This window comes from Nothobranchius furzeri, chromosome 6 (assembly GCF_043380555.1).
Source record: "Nothobranchius furzeri strain GRZ-AD chromosome 6, NfurGRZ-RIMD1, whole genome shotgun sequence".
Taxonomy (NCBI): Eukaryota; Metazoa; Chordata; class Actinopteri; order Cyprinodontiformes; family Nothobranchiidae; genus Nothobranchius; species Nothobranchius furzeri.
In genome coordinates, this window is record NC_091746.1 from 50,639,073 (window position 1) to 50,658,662 (window position 19,590).

Below are 19,590 nucleotides of genomic sequence, written 5' to 3' on the forward strand. Positions count from 1 at the left end.
CTCACAAGTCCAGCAAGGACCTCAGCAGAGAAGCCGCTCCACAGCTTAGACTTTCCCAGTGTGTACTGGTATGCAGAGAAACTTGTGCCGATGCCTCCAGTGTGACCTAGGAGAAAGACTTCCAATCCTGCTGTTTTTCAGCTCCGACTAATTCTTCGTCCTGAAACAGGAGCACCAGAACATTTTTCCCCAAAGAAATTGACTCACAAGGCATTTATTATTTATACTGGAGACAGCTACAAATGTGTTTAAATTAAGCACACTTGGTCTTTAAGAAGAGTTGTAATCCAACACTTTTTATGATTCAACTAGTTAAAAGTGTCAGGATTTGTGCTGTCAAGGTGCTAATTAACTGTTTCGGTCGTGTTTATTCATTAGAATTGTTCCAACACAGTTTAGACAAACTTCATCTGAAGGATGAGGATTGAATGAAAATTTAAAAGACATGATGCAATCTACTGGCTTAACTTACTAATAGACAGATCTGGTTATTTTATTATCAACAGCCGGTGTTTAAATATCATGGTTTTAAAAATATTATGGCTGTGTATATTATCCTCTTGTTATTTGACATTATGTACTTTTAACGGTTAACTTTAGCCTGTCGAGGGCTGAGTGCTGCAAATTAGTTCTTTTAATTTCAACAGCGAGTTTTCCCTCGTGATCTTGTAGCAGTAAAAGCTGCAGCTGGGTAACAGACCGAACCGGGCCAACAATTGAAAAATGTCAACAACAAAAAAAAGAAAAATGTCAGTCTTCTGAGGGTAATAGCTCGCCACCAATAAATTGAAGAAAATAAAAAAAGAACTGTGAACCAGTTCTTTTTATGGAACTGTGAACTATGAGCTGCCCTGGTCAATTTTAAAATTAGTGAGCTGAGAGCATTTCACTAAAACAGCAAACAAGGTTTTTGTTATATAATACAAGATAAAATAATGACATCTATCACCACTCTCACTGGGGCCTTGAGTGCCGTGCGTTTCTCTGAGCAGTCTTGTCCAGCCACGTGACATGTCTTCTGTACAGGTGCAGTCCAAATGCCCAGGCTTGCTCTTCCTCTGCACACTGAACATCTGCTGAGATTCTGGGATGAATTCTTAAATGTTATTCAGTCATTTATCAGACAGTCAACACGTGCAGCATGAATTTTATTCACTGAAGTCTGTCTTCTAGTTAGCACGTCCTTCATCTCTTAAACCTCAGCCTTTGTCTCCTCGCCTTCGTCTTCTAATGAACAGAAGTTAACTACATGTTGCCTTTTAAAAAAGTGTTTTACTACCCAGTAAACTTTCTGCATGGGTGTAAAACTTTTCCAAGTGTGTGGACATTAAAATGTAATAATGTGTAAGAGTACAATTTCACGGGATTCCCCAGAATTCATTGGAGATCACAAGAAACAAGAAATGTATTTGCAAGACTAATGTGTCATCTGAAGGTCACGACTACAATAATGGTTCTTTGGGGGATTGATCAAGCCCAAAATCAGAACTGATACACAAATACAACTTTCACATAGTTGCACTTTTTGTGATTTTGATAAATTGGTTTAAATTTTTTTGTACTTGTTTTTTTTTATTTTGTATGCCTTTATTTGTTTATTTTCATTGTTGTGGAGCTGCTAAAAGTAAATTTCTCATTGAGTTAAATAAAGTATTCTATTCTATTTTTCATTATGTGATAAAACTGCAACTCAGAAGTTTTCTTTATAACAAACTATACTTTCTATTCTGTTACAGTATAGTAACGTATAGTACAGTATCGTTTATTGTAGTGTAGTAGAAGATTAACTTGATTTTTATTAAGTGAAGACTTGTGACTGATCTAAAGTTGAGCTTAAAGTGACATTGTGTAGTTTTTACCGTTCTGGAAATATCATCAAAACGTTGTTGAAAATGAATAAAATGATGTCCACTTGTTGAAAAATATTGGCAACTTTGTAACATATAACCCAAAAATTGGTCTAAAGTACATATGGCGCATACTGGTGTCTTTGGGGGATGCCATATTAGACACCAGGGGTGTTTCTCAATGTCATAGCGTCTTGCCTTGTGAGGCGATGTCTTGCAAGGCCAGGCTCCTTGCTTACGAGGACACTGTCCTTCCTTGGTCAAAGAAAACGGTTAAATGGAACAGTCTTGCATCACGTGACCGAGACTTCCACAGCGGTCACATAACATCCCAAGACACGGGAGACAACGTTATATTTTATACATATTAGTTTCAATATAAATTTATAAAAAGCCTTTTACTTTTTAAATTGTGTATATATTTATTAAATTAAATATATAAGCAAGTTATTGCCCACTAGCCACTGAAGCTACAACTGCTAAGCAACTAACCAACCATAGATAACTGCTTTAGGTCTAAAAAAATATTTTAGATTAGTTGACTTACTTTTAAACTTGAAAATTGTCCCCGAAGTAGCTGCTGGCTTCTGATCTGCCATCCTTTTGAAAATACTGTGGTGTATTCTGGGAAATTTTTTGACCAAGGCTAGGCTACAAGACACCTACCATGTATCCTTGCTCAGCTAGCTAAACGGCTAACAAACGGAGAACACATGCCTCGGTAGAACATGAACATTGGAACACGTCTTGGCGGTTCATGATGATGTATCTCCTGGGCAACCGGGCAGGGCCAAGGTTCCTTGACATTGAGAAACACCCCAGGTTTCCTTCTGGCCGGCTTGAGGTGCTGCGCCTGTTGATGACATCACACTAGATGACTGGCTAGATGTACAACTTACAGAAGTGATGTTACCATGAAAGCAGTAAGAAACACGAGTTTAATAACAAAACTGCTGAACTCTTTTTTAAAACACATGTGAAAGAACATAATCTGAATATATTTTGGTCAAGTGGTATTGCCGTAGTATAATGTGGGTTGATGACATCATAGCCGAGCAGATACGGAAACTACAGCACCAGAAAACTACAATTAAAACTGCATTATCTTGATGGAATTACCTGTATGTGTATCCTCTCCATCTTCATCATCCACTCACACCTTCAACCGCAAATCTTCAGCCAAGAACTTCCTTTCCCATCGTCCCCCTCTCACTGCGACCTCCTGCGTCCTCACCGTCATCGATAAAGGAAGGATGTACAACCCACAAACTCACTCAGTCATCGATTCATCAATCTTTGTCAGAGACTCAAGCTACTCAGCTCATCCCTCGAGTTTTCCAGCTCTTCATTTGAGCTTCAGGCCTTTCGCCTTTGTCCAAATAAGTCAGTCTCTTACTTTTCGGAACAATGCTGCGTTCCTGTTCTCACTCAGGTCCGACGCTGTTGTTCCTAGATTAACTGTGTGCTAGCAGCCCCCAACGCTCGTTCTTCCACGTTTGGGTTGCCTAGCCATGATACACTCACACTACTAATGCTGGTTGTGTGAGAGACTCACTGTTGTGACACTGATGGACCATCAAAGTCTGATGTCACGCCAAGGTTGCATGCTTTCTGCTCCACAGGTAACATTTACCGTATTGTTTTTTTTTAAACTAACAACAGTCACAGCAATATGGTATAAAACTACCCTAAAATGTATGTACTGCCCCCTAGTGCAAAGAAACTACACACTGCCACTTTAAACCCAAACCCCAAACAAAATAAATAATGTTTTATTTATAGACTAATTATGTTTTAATTGTCACATGAATTGTTGGCCACTTTCTCTAAAGGTCACTTTGATTCCACGCTGAATTTCAAAAGAACAAAAAAGCATCAGGAGAAAGTCTAGTGGTTGTATCAAAGACAACACACACACACACACACACACACACACACACACACACATGTACAGAAAACATGAACCTGTGGTTTGTAAAATCACAACAAACAGACTGTCGGCCTAATCCCATCATGCATTCTGTGTTTTCTCCTGTTTACTCTCCTCTAATGATGGGGCTTTTTATAGAGTTGGTCTCACATTAAAGGAGTCATCATGCTTCATCATCCTAACAATCTCCTGCTTGTAAGCGAGTCTGGGCTTCCCCTCACCTAGCTGATGGAATCTCGTCGTGTTCCACCTTTTTTTCTGACAGCAGATTAATTCAACTGCAGCCTGTAGTATTGTGTAAGATATAATGCTGATTGCACAAATAAAATAAAAAAATTGACACAAATTGGGCATGCAATGTTTTGTGAAACAAGCCCTTACACACAAAAAAGTGATATTTAGTCATTTAAAAGTATGTTCTTGTGTAACATTAAAAATCAGGAAACATTAAAGCTGTTATAATGAATCTGCAAACCATAGGTTTGGAACATTCACCCATCCCCTCAGGTATCTTCTCTGAGATGCTTCTGCTGAAACTGGAAACTCGCAATGCCGGACAAAGAGATACTGCTAAATACCAGTTGCCATTTTTTAGGTCCAAATGTTTTATGTTGTCCGTGACTCTGGTTGTTTGTCCGTAAGTGGTAGCAGCCGGCTGTTTCCCCTATGATATAAGTCACCCCCATCTGCTTCCAGACCATGGGTTCCCAGAAGAACAAAAAAATTATGCAAATCAATGGGGCTAAAAACTCTACTTTCTAATCCTGTTTGTTGTGTCATGGATTTCACATATGATATCCATGAATTTTAAAGACACATTCTGATGCCAAGAACGCACCTGTTTTTGAACGGGGGCAAAAGTATGTTTTAGGTTTTGAGCCAAAATACACCCAGCACTACAAAAGTGCATCACCAAATTGACATCATTGAATCATACATGGAGAAAATCAGACCAAAAATGGCAGTAAGTTCAGCAAACTTCAAATCCTTCCTTCAGGAGGAAAGAACTATCATAAATCTGGTCATGTGGTAAGTTGCGGCTACGCTAGGGATGAGGAGATTCTGTGGGGATGTCATAAATGCATGTGCTGACATTTGTATTCATAGTAATTACTAATTTTTACAAGCTGGTAAATCTCAAAACACATGACAGGTGTGGTCAAAACACACATCATTACTTGTGATTTAAATTAAAGTACAACATATGTGTAATTTAGGGCGTAAACAAAGCGGATACAGAATACAACTCTTTTAGCCCCGTTGACGGGCATCCATGTTTTCATTTCTTTTTTTTTTTTCATCTCCACAATATATTTATACCCATCTTATGCTAGAATGTTGAGGCATGAAAAAAATATTTTAAGCTAATAAGTTTTCCCATTTTGCCATTGTAGCTTTAATAATTGCATACATTAATGCTTTTCTCATAAGTTCATTGGTCCATTTAAACATCTATCTGATCAGTTTATCTGAAATCATTTCAAATAAAGAAGACTTATTATGACATATTTTCTTAAGTAATAACAGTTTCATGTTAGATTCGAAACATGTTTATAAAGTTATTTGCACTAAATCCCTCTTACATTAAGTGATTTCAACAGTTTTATTTGTGATGGTTTCAGTACCTTCCAGAATGAGTCATTTCGGGTCTCTTGCCACTTTACAAAAACAAGCTGGAGTTGGACACCCCCACCACACACACACACGCGCGCGCACACACACACACACACACACACACACACACACACACACACACACACACACACACACACACACACACACACACACATACAGACACACACACACACACACACACACACACACACACACACACACACACACACACACACACACACACACACATACAGACACACACACACACACACACACACACACACACTCCCAGGCAGAGAAACGATGCCCAACAGCAGCAGCTCTCACTTGCATGACAGATGGTTCTATACAAAATTTCCCATTTGTGACATCACAAACAGGAATATATGCAGATTGGTTTTTTATGCTTGGAGTGTTCATAGAGGAAGTAGAGACCCACATGGCAGCACAACAGGATGGAAAAAGTGAGTTTTGCATATTTCCCCTTTACAGTGTGTAATATTAGATTTGTCATGTGTACTCTGACCTGCAGTAGATACTTAGAGGGGAAAGGATGTGAGACAATATAATTTATATATATATATATATATATATATATATATATATATATATATATATATATATATATATATATATATATATATACATATATGTACATATATATACATATATATATATGTATATATATATGTGTGTAAATATATATATATATATACATATATGTATATACATACAGCTTACTATATACATATATATATAGAGAGAGAGAGAGATAGTACGCTGTTTTAAATTTGAGTTTCCCACTCACAAAAATAGCAATGACATACAGCTCTGACATATCTGTGTGAAAATCAAAGGGGTTTTTCATGTGGTAGCCAGCACTACCCCATCATTACCACAACTACGTGTCAACTAGAGCCAAGTTATTCATATGGAGGCAACAAAATATTAGGGACAATGTGGGGTGGACTGATTGTCTCTCTCTCGCACACATCCTCCGTCTTTCTCTCTCTCTTTCTCTCTCACACCCACACAGCCATTTTTTTACAGTGTGTGAAAAAGTGTCTGCGGAGGCCAACTCATATGGAGGCAACAACACACAAAGATCTTTGATGTTGTGGATGCAGAGCCGACTCCACGTCTCTCACAGAGATGATTAATGGCTAATAGAACAGGAAAAGTTCCAAAGGAATAACCTTGTGAACTTTAATGTACAATAAACAAACATGCCATGTTACATTTGTTTCTATAATGACTTTGTTTGTCAGTCTTGTCTGAGACGTTGATGAGGCAACATGGGAGCATCTGGAGAGAGTTGGGGGATTGTTTTTGTTTGTATTTTCTTCTTTTTCTTGATTTTTGTTCTCACAAGGGATCTAAATTCTTAACAAAAATCCTCATTGGAGTTAAGGTTGCACCTTAATGAGTCTATTAAAAATAAGTTTGTCATATTTCATTTGATTTTTTTAACAAAGCTTCATAACTTGAGTTCTTTTTCATTTTGAGTCTATAGTAAAATGATCAGATTGATTATATTGCTCAGATCTAAAAACAGCTTCACTTAGATAAGGTGGAAAAGGCCATTCAGTCTCCCCCATCTGCTGCTCCAGCTCAGCGTTGTTAAGACGTGGCATGATAACCCAAGACAGAGGTTGAATGCAGTCAGTGATGCATCTTTGATGTGATTTATCAAAAAGACTGCTTTAGCCATTTTTCCACTATAGGAGTTCTGGGAAATTTCTGGAAGGGGAAAATTGACCAGGAGATACAATAGCTCAGTCCTATCAGCTGCTGTGTCTCCATACAATAGAGCTCCGGATGTCATGTGACTCTCAGAGAGTAGACGCCATGTTGGCAGGCAACAAAGGTAAACAAAATGAATGGGATCGGCTTGGATTTTACTCAGTCGGAGTTTAATTCATAGTTTAAAACTGAAGAAATCGTTTTATATAGTCAGAAATTAAATAGACTAAACATCTCCGATCCATACCATGCCCCTGGGATACTTTTTAAAAATGCCAGAAGCTGTCGGAGCGGACCTGGCCAGGGAATGCATTGGGATTTCCCTGGAGGAGCTGGCCCAAGTGGCTGGGGAGAGGAAAGTCTGGGCCTCTCAACTTAGGCTGCTGCCCCCGCGACCCTACTCCAAATAAGCGGATGACAATGGATGGATCGATGGATGAATGGACAAATAACACAGAAGTAGTTTTAATAGAGTGCTGTGCTGTTTGAATGTGTAAACTGAACGCCAAGAGAAATCACTAGTTTGATTTTTTTCCGTGAATAAAATAAATATGTCAGGCAGGAGCGTCTCAGGATCTGTCTGAGATCTGTCTCGATGAGACAGATAATAGCAATCCAAAGTGCTTTTTATGTGTGATCTGACAATTGATCAACCATTGCTTAAAAATTAAACACAACTTAGCCGGTTAATTGCTGTGATCATGACACATAAACTGCAAAACGCAGAAACACGAGGCAACGTTTTACGTGATGTTTACTTGTTACTATGAGTAATAAGACAGAAAAAGCCACGCCAAAATAAGTTTAGGAAGCCCACTAAGAATCGTAATAAAAGCATTTAAAATAAACACCATACACAGTTGAGGAAACGTTGGTTGAAGTACCCGATATGAAGTGGTCGCTGCATAAGTGAAAACCTTTACTCTTGGGATCCCACAGCTTCATTTTAGCCCGGTCACTAGCGCGTTTCATTGCGATGATCCAACGTTTGTGACGCTCCGGATCTTGGGGAATCCTGTAGATGGCTCTTCCCTTATCTCGTCCGCGTCTGTTCTGGCATCCTGGGGCATAACAGGAATCTACCATATTTCCCGTTTGATTGAGTTTTCTGACAATAACAAACAGCCCAGCTGCGGCCTTCTGCCTGCTAAGATGGCGCCGTTTCGATTTGAACTGTTGCATGCCGGGAGAAGTGACGTCAACTCCCGGAGCTCTATACAAGTGCGGGTCACTTATCATTTATCATTTAACCCTTGAGAACCACCTCATCAGGTCAACACTCTGCAGTCCACCTACACCTACTGCCCCCTATCGCCAGGGATATTACTGTACACATCGTCACTTTAAACTCATAAAATGAATGCTACTTATTTAAAACCTATTTCAAAAGCATTTCAAATTACGTTTGCTCTTCCTGCATTCCTGCCCCCAGGGTGAATCTGTTTTAATCAACAAAATCACGATGCACATTAAAATATGTGTATCTGAAGAAGGCACCTTTCTACCAAAACATCTGTGTCTGAAGCATTTCTAACATCCGCAGCGCTTTTATCCATAACCGAAGGCCCAGTTTGCAACTATCCCACCTGTTTTGTTACCACAGCAGATGCAGTGATCCTTCGGGAGGTAAATCTGTCAATAAGTCTGATGTTATAAACCTCTGTCCCCACGCATATCCAATAGCTAGCGTGAAATCAAGTGGAGTCTTCTTGAGAGGTGGAAAAAGGATGCCCAGACTGCACCTTTCTCTTAAACAATTACCATTTTAGTTCCTATATTAATCATAAGATTTAAGTTAAAAGCTGGGATAAAATGTTTGACCGCATTTCATTATATCTGTCTTTTGTTTATCTGCACTTATAAAGGTAACAGGCCATAAACCAGAGAGAAGACTCTCATTTACAGCTCCGTGTGCATACATTTATACATTTTTGGACTGTGTATAAAAAGATGGATGAGACAATTCATTGCTGAAATCCAAATAAAATGTAAATATTTGAGAATCAGCACACTTTTGTGACAGGCTGCATCACGCTAAAGTAGACTCGGCTTGCTGTGTGTGTTAGGCTGATTAAGATCACTTCTCTTTTAGGTTTGGGATTACGGTCATTTGTGTGCATGCAGCTGTTGGACCTGAGGTGATCATGTCCCGTTGTTATAACCTGGTGCCGTTCATCACTAATGATTGATTGGATAAAGATGAGGAGTTTGTCGTGTTTTGGCAAGACTTTAGTAGATGTTACATGAGGAAAATTATCAGCTTTTCTTATTTCTGCTTTATTTTATTCTTGTTTTATCTACATTAAACCAACATTCTTCTTTTTATTTAGCTTCAGTTGTATTTATTTACATTTCAGCTGAATCTCCAAAGGGAATCAATTAAAAACAACAGAAATCTGTTTCTTGTGATCAATCAGATTTCGAAAGGGGTTTTCCTTTGAGCACAAAATCATTGTTTTTTTATTAATCACAAACCTTCCAGTGAGTATAACTTTCTTTCCCTCGATTGTCCCTACTGGGACATTTTAGGTTCTCATTTGCACACAGCACTCTCACATAGGTTTTCCAGGTCCAAAACCTCTAGTGTGCACGGAAACCAGATATTTTTTATTTTTTGCCGTTGATAAACACATTTTCTGTCACTCTCTATCATGTCTCGTGCACATGCCATTTTTCCTTCTGAGCAGGAAAAAGCAACACTGAACTTTTTGGTCTAGTACCTCATCAGCGACTCCTAACCCTAACCCGCCTCTAACACACTTTACTTCTGATTAAAATTTGTTCATTTGAGCCCCAAATTGTAAAAACGTCACAAAAATTTCCATGTTTTTTTAAAGACATTGCAAATTACCTCGAGAGAACACAACTTGGCTTGTTTAATGAGCCCAAAGAAGATCCTTTCACGGAATTTGGGATTAGTGTGTGTGTGTGTGTGTGTGTGTGTGTGTGTGTGTGTGTGTGTGTGTGTGTGTGTGTGTGTGTGTGTGTGTGTGTGTGTGTGTGTGTGTGTGTGTGTGTGTGTGTGTGTGTGTGTGTGTGTCTGGTTTTTGTTACTACTTTAGCCTCTTGTCTGGTATGATCCCCTACCTTGACTTCATGGAGACTCAAACCCAATCCTAATGTGATGACGTGTCCTTTCTAGGCTAAAGATTAGTATTTAGCTTTAGGCTGCATAAATGAATTGAAGGTAATACAATTTTCCTTTTAAATAAACTGTGAACTATAAAACAACAAATGATGTCATGACAACAAATTGTCTGAGTGATAGAGTGCTGAGGCACTTATCTAAGACACATAGAGAAAGGAACAGTGCGAGGTTAAAAATGCCATAAATATGTCGCCACCGAGATGAGCTGGGAGATAACCCTAAAATGACTGCTGCAGAAAGCTAAAAGAATTTTACAAGTCTGAGTTTAGTTCTATTGTTCTTTATTTTATTTATTATTAGAAAATAATTTCATTTCAGTTTATTTCTGCTGCTTCTTCATTTTATTGCTGTTGCACCAGCGCTGAGCATTTTTCACTTGCAGAGCAGAGAGATCCTGTAAAAGTCCAGCTGTGAAGACGGACTCCAGAGCTCACGGGGAGACAGAACGCAATCCGACAGCATCAGGTCCACATAACTCAGCTGATTAATTATTTACTAACAGGCTCTGATGTCTCTTCATGTGAGAAACCTCCAAACAGCTGAGGTATTACTTTACTCGCACACTGCTCGGTGTTTCTGCTCACAGACCTGCACAATCAGAAATGAGATTTTTGTAAACTGAAACATCACTTAGAGCTCATGCATGCTCTTTTGGCCCTTTCACTTGACTGCAAGTTTGGTTTGCAATCCAACTCTTTTTCTCTAAAGCAACATTTGACCAGCAAAGCGGATAGAGATTTACAGCACAGCACAGACTAAAGCTTGATTTAAGGTGGTTTCTTTCCCTTGCTGAGAAGTTTACGTGAGGGAGATAAATGGTGATAAATTGAAGCGATCAGGAACACATGGTTAAACTGCTTCCGGGCTGTGATGAGGAGTGGATCTCAGGGCCAGATCCTCCAGATCTCATTTATTACTGTGTAGGCGAAGACCTGTTGGATTAAAGCTGCGCCAGATCAGCAGATTGTGTTTCTGAACGTACAGTAATGCTGATTGTTTCATACAGTAAGACAGTGAGACGGAGATGATGAGAATCTGATATCTCTGCTTCAGAGAGATGACAGAGTTCTTTTTCATGTCTCCCTCATTAAGGTAAACCAGAACACATGTACGCCGCGTCGGCTGTTTGCGCTCGTAATTAAAGACCTGTCATTTAGTGACACTCTGGTCTCTCCAGGCCAAGATGCACACTCACACACACAAAAGTGTTTGCTCTGTAATAAAACTGAATAAATCATTGTAATTATTGTCAGACAGGCGCTGGAAGACAGCACCTCAGTTGACTGAGCACATGGCGTCGTTTCTCTCTCAATCCCAACAGTTAGATTAGAGAATGTATATGTGAGATGAAGTAATCCAGATGCGGGACCCAAAATTCAAGCTGATACCATTTAACTGGCACGAATACGGACAACATTATTCCTAATGTGATCTGTTATCCAAGATGGTTTCTACATGTTTGATGGTGTGTAAGCAAGCATTTCATTACATCAGGTAGATTCCTAGAGGAAACAGTTTTTTTTTTTCCAAAATGGAATAAAGGATGTTTGAAGAGCAAATTGCAGTTTAGAGACTCCCATTGTCCAATGTTTAGAGAAACATAATAGAAACTCGGTTTAAACTTTTTTTTACACAAACATAAATTATTTAGGCTTTTAGAGTCATTTTTGTGAGAAAGGGTTTTTATTTTTTTTTTATTTTTGGCCAAACCAAGTGACGTCAGCTGAGGGAGTCCTGTTAGCTTAATCCAGAGAATAATATAGACCCTAATGCCGGCTCTGACACGGAGGAAACTTTAAATGTTTACAATTATACTCATGATGGACCAAAACTATAAAGTTATGAGTTTGCTGCACGCCCCAGAGGGCAGAAACAAACCAGAGGGAGAAATGATCGGCCAAAGTAGAGAGATTAAGGAGGAGAAGCAGCGGGGGAGCAGCAGGTGTCTGGTGAGTTAACCATGTTAGCTTAAACTCGTGTGCGAACATCACAATATTGTACAGATTACTATCGTGTACCAGACAATAAAAATAGAGAGGGAAACGCCTGTGATCTGGTTCTGGAGCTCATCCAGGCTTCTTTGAGCTGAATGCGACCCAGACACCAGCGAGCCAATAGAGCTAATATTTTTAAAAGCTGCATACAATCCTTCCCTGGAGGTTTGCGGCAGTTCTGATCCAGTTCTGACCCAGAAAGCTTGCTCGGGTGGCCTTCTGAGCTGAGAGAGAGACGCCTGTCCTTCAGTTCTGGAGCTAATGTGGGCTTCTGTGAGCTGGATCCAACCCAAACACCAGAGAGCCAGTCGAGTTGGTATTTTTAAAAGCTGCGCATCTTCTCCTGGTGGTCCAGGCGGCGGTTCTGATCCGGCTCCAACCCATAAATCAGCTCGACTGGCCCACTGAGCCACACGTCTCTTCTGGTGGTCGATTCTGACCTGGTTCTGATGGTGATTTGAGCTCCAGAAATTCACATTTAATTTTTTAAACCCCGCCACGGATCTCCGGAGTCCAGCATGGACCTCCCTGTCCCGGTACCGACCGATGTGGGCTACAGAAGTCCCTCTTTTCAGCTGCACAAAACTCCCTCAGACACGGAGATAGAGGCGTTGTTTCTCTAATCTGGAAACCCGTGGACTCGATGTCCAGATAGGCTGGAGTTGGTACAGCCTTTGCAAACTATAGTTTATCAAGATGAACACAACCCAACACTAGTAAACACACATTGACTCGATAACACGACCTCTCTACCCTAAAACTATAGCCACTCTCTACAAACTCTCTAACTCCCTTCGGTTGCGTCAGAGGTTCAGATTTAGAAAAAAGAGCCTTTTTAGAAGCTTTGCTGAGAAAGACCGCTTTTTACTAGAAAACTGCTGTTTTAAAACCAAATATCCACAATAAGCATTTCAAATTGTATTTTTGGACAGCATTTTCTATGAATTAGAAAAAAAATTTTACCTGCAATTTGCTCTTTAATTTTTTTCAGTGACAAATGATGTTACGCTTGTGTTCCTTTTGTGCAGAAGGAAGATTCTTCAATCTAACTCATGCAAAAGTATGATCAAGAAAAGTAAAAATAATAATAATAACATTAGAAATATTCTGGAGAAAATTAAAAAAGGGACCTGCCCACTGGCACAAGAGAGGCCCAAACCCCTGTTATTGGGGTGATATTGGGGTGAAAACCTTATAATCAAGATATTGGGTTGACATTGGCGTGATGACCCCAAAATCATAACATACCACACTTCCCACAGTCGAGCCGGTTGTTTCGATGTAAAATGTGTGGGGGTGCACGCAGCCATTCAAGCAGCATTACCATTCACGGAATAATAATAATAAAGGGGTTGAATCCTCCGGTGAATAAGGGCCCTGCCAGAATCATTTTTGAGAATAAGGGAACATTTTCTCATTTTTTTAACCTGTAAATCGAGTAAATTTGAGCACCTGGAGTTACTTCAACCCATTTTTGTCGAAGATGCTTCATATTTGTCCATTAATATGATGTGCATCCATCCATCCATCCATCCATCTTCTGAACCCGCTTTGTCCACGCAGGGTCTCGGGGGGGCTGGTGCCTATCTCCGGCGGTCAACGGGCAATCCATTAATATGATGTGAATGACAAATATTGAAAATATAAATGCACAACCTCTCTCATCACTCAGGGAGTTCAAATTCATGTTTCATTCCACTTGAGCCTGAAAACCACCTGGTTAAGTCAAAATTCAAACACAGTTGTTTAGGGCCGTGACTGCATAATGAACAGAGAAGCATCTCTACTTCCTGTTAGCAGGATGATGAGAGATGGTTTCATCATGATCTCTAAGACTGAGTTCAATGAGATAATCTGAGATGTCCAATATATTCCTACCATCAAGAAGGCAAATCCGGAACTGATGGAGCACCTGAAAAGTGTCTCAGAACAACTCACCAGCCTAAAAGAAGCTACTAGAAAAGAAAAATCTTTCAAGAAACACGCAGAAGACAACAAGGTGAGAAGTCCTAGATGACTATGTGACAAGACCTGAGAACTTCACATTGCTCTGAAAAAAGCAAAGACTCGGCTGGAAAAGAAAAAAAACTCAGATTGAGGACAATAATTAACAGGTAGAGGATCAACAGCATTGGTTAGTTGACAATAAAAAAGGAAAAATCTCATCTGAATTACAGTTCAATTCAATTCAAAAATACTTTATTAATCCCAGAGGGAATTAGAGAGTTGAGTCAGATAATGGCCACAAGAGCAGAATAGAACTCAACAAACTGAAAAAATTGTCTCAGACAAGAGGACGCAGACAGCAAAACAGTCTCTGGCTGCAGTTTGTAGCTTTGTTGCAAGGTCACAGGTTCAAATCCTGGCTCTGGCCTTTCTGTGTGTAGTTTGGATGTGTGACTTTCTTCCACACACCAAACCATGCATGTTAGGTCAAAAGGTGTCCTCCACCTCTCACCAAGGGATTGCTGACAATGTCAGTTCTCTGCAACCCTACACAGAACTGGGGGTGACGGTGGCATTGGAGTTCATGTGCCCACCCCATAACTGGAGAGTTGCAGGTTCATGCCCCACTCAGTCAGTCACAGTCATTGTGTCCTTGGGCAAGACACTATACTCTCATTGCCTGCTGGTGGTGGTCGGGGGGACCATTGGAACCTGTGGTCAGCGGTCTTGCCTCTGTCTGTATACTCAAGGGCAGCTGTGGCAACAATGTAGCTCATCATCAGTGTGTGAATGGATGAATGACAATGTAAAGCACTTAGGAGTCCTCTGACTTGGAAAAGCACTGTACAAGGGCAGAACATAGTCTGTCAGTCCCGCTTGTGGAGCATAGGGGGGATCAAGGGGCTTTGTTGGCTATCCACACGTAGAGGAAGGCAGGTGTGAGCTGAGGAGTGTTGGGGCGTGCGAGGAGGCAGAGGAGTTGTAGAGGACGTGGCATGCTAGCCGCCAACAGCCGCTGGCTGATGGAGTTAGGCTGGAGTGTAAATGGATTGTTTTAGTGGGAGATGAGAGGCGCAAGGACCGAAGTGGAGAAATGACCGGAAGCAGGGTCTTTTGGCTGATTTGGGAAATGATGAGTTGACACGGATCAGGACTCTTATCATGAGGAAATGATGACTGAGCAATGACAGGTGAGTAAGAGAGCTATTTAACCCAATAGCAGGCGGGCAGCTAAGCACGCACGGCCGGTGAAAGTTAGGCATGATGACCTGACATTGTCATTCATTTAAGTGCATAGTCAGCAAGATGAATGAAAACAATTATAAAATGGACAGAAATGTTAAAGCTGTTCTAGTGAATCTACATAACAAGATAAGTTTTGAGCACAAACACGATCACAGAACACACGTCCCTCCCCTCAGGTTTCTTCCCTGATGTTTCTGCCGGAACCCGAAACCCACGAAGCAGGAGCAAACGAGATAGTGCTAAACACCAGCTGCTGTTTTCCAGGTCCAAATGTTTTTTTAAAGTCCGTAACTAAAATGGTGTTTTTCTTTTTGGTACTCTGATAGTTTGCCCTAAATTTGAAGTGGTAGCAGCCGGCTGTTTCTCCTCGTATAATATTATTGGGTGGAGAACCTCTCCTACCAGTGGTGTTCTGTTGCTAAATACGTGAGTGCAGAATGAATGGAGGACCCAGGGAAGTGCGGAAGTATGGCAGTTCGGTGAGACCGACAACCAGATGGTCCAATAGTTGCTTTCAGTTCGAGTCGTTTTATGGGCGGAGGTTTCAGACAAATGCAAGAGAATCACTTTATTTATTTTTTATTTATTAATATCTTCATAGCTATACTAAGTTTGAATGTTTTTAAGAAGCAAGTTTCAACCAAAACAAAATTGAGACTATCAGGTTTAATGCAACAAACAACCATGGAGGTGACTTTTCTTCATTGTCACCCTATGCGAAGGCAGTGGTTACCAATCTGGGGTAAAGTTCGATGCTGAGCTCAGACTCGGCTGCCCGGTTAACGAAACTGTGAGATCCTGCTATTTCCATCTCAGGCGAACAGCCACGATTAAGCCATTTCTCTCACACAAGCATTTGTTAACGATAATCCACACCCTCATCATCTCCAGGTTAGATTACTGTAACTCACTTTATGCGGGCATCAGGCAGGCCTTTATAGCGAGGCTTCAGGTCGTCCAGACCTCAGCAGAAAGGTTACGGACTGGTACCAGGAGGTCAGAGTACATCACGCCAGTATTTGAGGCCTTGCACTGGCTTCTGGTTTCTTATTAAGTCTTTAAAGTACTCGTTTGTTTTTAAGTGCTTGAATGGGGTCAGATCTGATTCATCCGTACATCCCATTGAGCCCCTTTTGGTCAGCGGAACAAGGACTGATGAGTACCCAAGCATAGACTAAAATCCCGAGGGAGTCATGTCTTCTCGCTCCTGGGTTGGAATGATCTGCCATCAGACGTGAAGCAGGCCCCTTCGCTTAGCACCTTTAAGAGTTGTTTAAAGACAGTTTTACTCAGTGGCTTTTAGTCACAATGATCTATGCTAATGGGTGGCTGTTGCATGTTTTAGGTCCAAACTTGTTTCTAATTAGGAGAGCTGAGCTGGATAGTTAACTGTTTTTAATTGGGTTTTATAGCTGTTTGTGTCAGTCCATGTATTTTTGATGTTTGAATTATTGCTTTTACAATGCTGTACAGTGCTCTGTGTGGCCCGTCGGCCATGTGAAGGTGCTATATCAATAAAGTTGTACATGAATGTGAAGAAAAAAAAGTTTTAAGCTCATTTGTTTTCTAAATTTGCCATTTTAGCTTTAATACAAATTAAATGTATTAAAGAAACTTTAAAAACAAAAACAAAAACAAGTCCAGTAAAAAACAAACCAAATTGTTAACAATAATATTCTTTGCAAGATTAAACAAAAAATAAATATGTTTTTTTATTTATTTATTTTTTTTATGTTCCGCTGAGTCACCACCTAATCATGGTGGAGGGCTTTGCAAACTGCAGGATCCTTTATTTGTCAGGGTGTCAACCCCAAGTGGGGTCTCGTGATAAATTAACTTCATGTGTGGGGTCTGACTAAGACTTAGTTGGAGGAAGATCATAAAAACAGTGTTTTCTTTCCCAGGATAGCCCCCATTAGTCAGGTTGCTCCACCCAGCTGAGGTTCTCCAAGATGACGCTCTCACTGGTGGACTCCAACACCAGAAAATAAAAAGGTCACCTTTCTGCAGCTCCAAGCTAGTCAGAGTTACTCAGTCTTTAAGTTTCTGTGAGGATGGTGTAGTGAGACTGATGTCCTCTGGTGCTTTTACATATTTCATAAAAAACTAATGTAAGTCCTCTTCCAACAGATGCTCAATTTCATATTTATTTTTTGTTTTTGATTCAAGGAAGTTGATTATGACAATGTGATACTATAAACAGAATTGTACTCTGCGGGTTTTGTTTAGGGTTCAACAGATCAAACATACTGTTATAGTGACATAAAAATCCAGTCATTTTAAACTTAGTACAATAATAAGAACCAGAACAGAAAACACACAAATACTAGACAAAAAGTAAAAGACCTCTAAGCTTTTGCAGAAATGGAAACAGACCTAAAGTCCTTTCCCGTAATGGAATGACAATCTACTTTGACTGAATATCTACATCCTCTGTGATATGTTGCCATCAACTAACAGTCGAACTGGTGTCAAGAAAAACAAAAAAAAAAAAAAAAAATTTCACCATTTTTTAGTTTTTCTTTGTAACCCTGGTGAATGTGTTTGACACGTCATGGTCGTTGAGTAAGTCTCCCACAAGTACATAAAGATCTGCTTTTAATAGCTGTCCATTATATTGACCATCATCATCATCATCACCATCATCACCATCATCATCATCACCATCATTACCTTCATCATCATCATCATCATCATCAACATCATCATCATCACCATCATTACCATCACCATCATCATCATCACCACCATCATTACAGCACCATCATCAGCATCACCATCGTCTTCATCATCATCATCACCATCATCATAATTACCATCATCATAATTACCATCATCACCATCATCATCATCATCATCATCACCGTCATCATCATCATCACCACCATCATTACCATCACCATCGTCTTCATCATCACCATCATCTTCATCATCACCATCATAATTAACATCATCACCATCATCATCATCATCATCATCACCGTCATCATCATCATCACCACCATCATTACCATCACCATCGTCTTCATCATCACCATCATCTTCATCATCACCATCATAATTACCATCATCACCATCATCATCATCATCACCATCATTACCATCACCATCGTCTTCATCATCATCATAATTACCGTCATTACCATCACCATCATCATCATCACCCTCATCATAATTACCATCATTACCATCATCATCACCATCATTACCGTCACCATCATCATCACCAGATTTTGAACACAGCCTAAAATCATCATCATCATCATCATCATCATCATCACCATCATCAGATTTTGAAAGTAGCCTAAAATGAACTACAAAACCAAATACAAGTTAAAAACAATAAAACATGGGGAAAACCTAAAAATGTGTAGCAACACAACAAAAAGGACAGGAAAAAGGACAGTAAATGATACAAGAAAACTCAATTACCACTTGACCCAATTAATGTTGGCCACAATCCATTTCTGAAACTGTAAAAGCTGGTTTGGTTGGTTTGGAGAACATGTCAGTGTCATGTTGAGAGGACTGTTTGGACCCAAAATGCAGATACCCAGGATGACACGAGGCAGGAGTTGATATAAAGAAAATCATTTTATTGTAGGATGAGTCCAAAAATAAAAATAAATCCAAAAGGCAGGGAGCCAAAATCCAAAAATCAGGAAATGATCAGGAGATCCAAAAACACCTGAGGAACGGGCAGACTGACAGAATAAATCACGCTGACAAATAACAATGGACCGACAAGACAATGAGAAACAGACAGGGCTTTATAGACTGGGGCATAATGGGAGGCAGGTGAGCTGCAGGTGTGGGGAGAGAACCAGTTGAAGGCAATAACTAATCAGGGAGGAGGAGCAGAAAGGAGCAGGAGAGGACACCGGACCTCACTGGAGAAGAACACTCTCTCACACACACACACACACACACACACACACACACACACACACACACACACACACACACACACACACACACGCACGCACGCACGCACGCACACACACACACACACACTAAGCTGGGGAATAACACACACACACCGAGCTGGGGACAAAGAGGCTGGAGCTACAACTGGAGGGGCTGGGGATGACCTGAAATGCTATAAACAGAAGGCACATAAAT